The following is a 2141-nucleotide window of genomic DNA, read 5'->3' on the forward strand; positions in this document are numbered from 1 at the left end:
ACTAATTATGTCGCATCAAGTATATATCTACGTAAAACCGCCAATGGAACGCTCATGTAAGCTTACCTTACATATGTTATGGAACAGAAACTCGGCTTGTACTTTGTAACTCTGGATTGATGTCAATAACTTAATTTTACACAAGATGTTATAAGACTAAATGTATCCTTAACCTCTGAGCCAATTATCACCATTTAATGAGACATACCTATATCCTGCCCATCCTCATGGTCATGGAGCACTCTATTTGATTTTTGCACCAATTCTGCATTGATGTAAGATTATGAATTCTATAAGAATGTGGTGTTGGCATCAAGCTGTCCACCACCCTGACCAAAAGAGATGTTATTATGGACTTGCTGTTTGGTATACCTAATGTTCTACCAAAAGGACATCATTTCAGTGTCTTGGCTACACTGATAAATGCTTCAGGAAAGAGAACTTTAGATTGTCACACTTGGTGTTGTGCTTCGTGAAAAGATATTGACTTTTTAGTGCAGCTATGTGCAGCCCATTGTGCTACAACCATGGTGCTATCCTTTCCATTCCTTACCTTCTTCTTATAAAGATGCTAACGACTTATATAGTGCATGTGCATTTTATCTCATTCTTAATACTCATAACTGCCTTTGTATGTTCAGTACTTATATAATTTGTCAGTGATTTCATATTTACTCTGTAATTGTGTAAAAAAAGTATATTAATTACTAGAACACATTTTGTAGACTTAGTAAACTAAATATGTCATATCTTTTTGCAATAGAAAAATTTGTGTCTTGTGGCAAGTCCAATTGACTCACCATCGCTGCCAAGTTTTTAACCCCCCAGTGGAGGGTTATGTAAGGGGTTCATTATGTAAGAGGTTAACTGTTCACTACCCTACTGGAGCAAATGTAATTTCGATTTATTGCTCACGCGCTGCCTGCGGTATAAAACATCTCTGCTGCAATAGAATCGCAGGTCAGAGCAGTGTCGGCAGCAGTAATAATCGCTTGGTCCTACAGAGCAGTCGCAATACTTCGTTGTTATGGAGCAGTCGCAATATCTCGCTGGTACGGAGAAGTCGTAGTAGCTCACTGCTACAGTGCAGTTGCTAGCCATGTAAGAGTATAGCAGTCGCCGCTGGTGCAGCGCAGTTCATTGCCATGTAGTGTAAGGTAGACTTTACTATTCTTCATCGTCACGTGCGTACTTAAATTTGTTGTCTGAGATGTTAATATGAATTTGATTCAATCTTTTTGTGATTTGTCAGCACTAATTAGGTCAGACTTGTAATGTTCAATTTTTTTATGTAATGTTTTGCAGAAATGTTTTCAATAATAAGGTTTCTCAGAACATAATTTTTTACCAGTCATTTTCTTCAATTTAAATATTTTACAAATTTTCCCAGCTCGTAGTCATATGTTGTTTAACAATCAGAGCACCAACTACGCAGCTGTGTCAACAAGCAAAGTCAGTTTCTTTTTAAGTAATGCAAATCTCAGACAAATGTTGTTCAATAGTAGTAGATAGGGCAGCATTGTACTAAGCTGTGCCATTTTAGAAGCAGATATATAGATAGCGTTATCTGGCGACACCATTATGAGGTAAGAATTTTTCAGTTTATTCAGGTTGATTTCACAGGGCCATGACATAGCGCTGCTTACGTCCAAAACTTATCAGTTTCAATTCTCAGTCTATTTTGTACAGGAAATTTTTATATACAGGAAGGAATGGTTAACATTATGGGTAATTTCATGGACTTGGAATTATCTCTGTTCACAGACAACCTTAATTCGCCGCAAATCACTCTCGGTGTATGTCACAGACATTTTGTTCTTAGAAGCGATGTGACTAGAGAAAATGTCTAGGGTTACAAGAGCAGAAGAGTGGGCAGTTCTCCAGGGCCGGGTCTGGAAGCTTGGAGAAATTTATATGTCAGGGAAAAGTTGATAAAAACAGAACTAAGAGTGACACGGAGGTGCGAGTTGACACTCATGGGCAGAAAAATATGTAAAGCTAATATATATAAATATATAATATATATACACATATAATAGCTTAAAAGTTATTGTTGTCTTAAAAATTGTAAATTTATGAAAGTTCAAATGCTAATATCTTGGCAATGCTCGGACCAATTAATACGAACAAAGTCTTTACGG

Source organism: Schistocerca americana, chromosome 5, assembly GCF_021461395.2.
Source record: "Schistocerca americana isolate TAMUIC-IGC-003095 chromosome 5, iqSchAmer2.1, whole genome shotgun sequence".
Taxonomy (NCBI): Eukaryota; Metazoa; Arthropoda; class Insecta; order Orthoptera; family Acrididae; genus Schistocerca; species Schistocerca americana.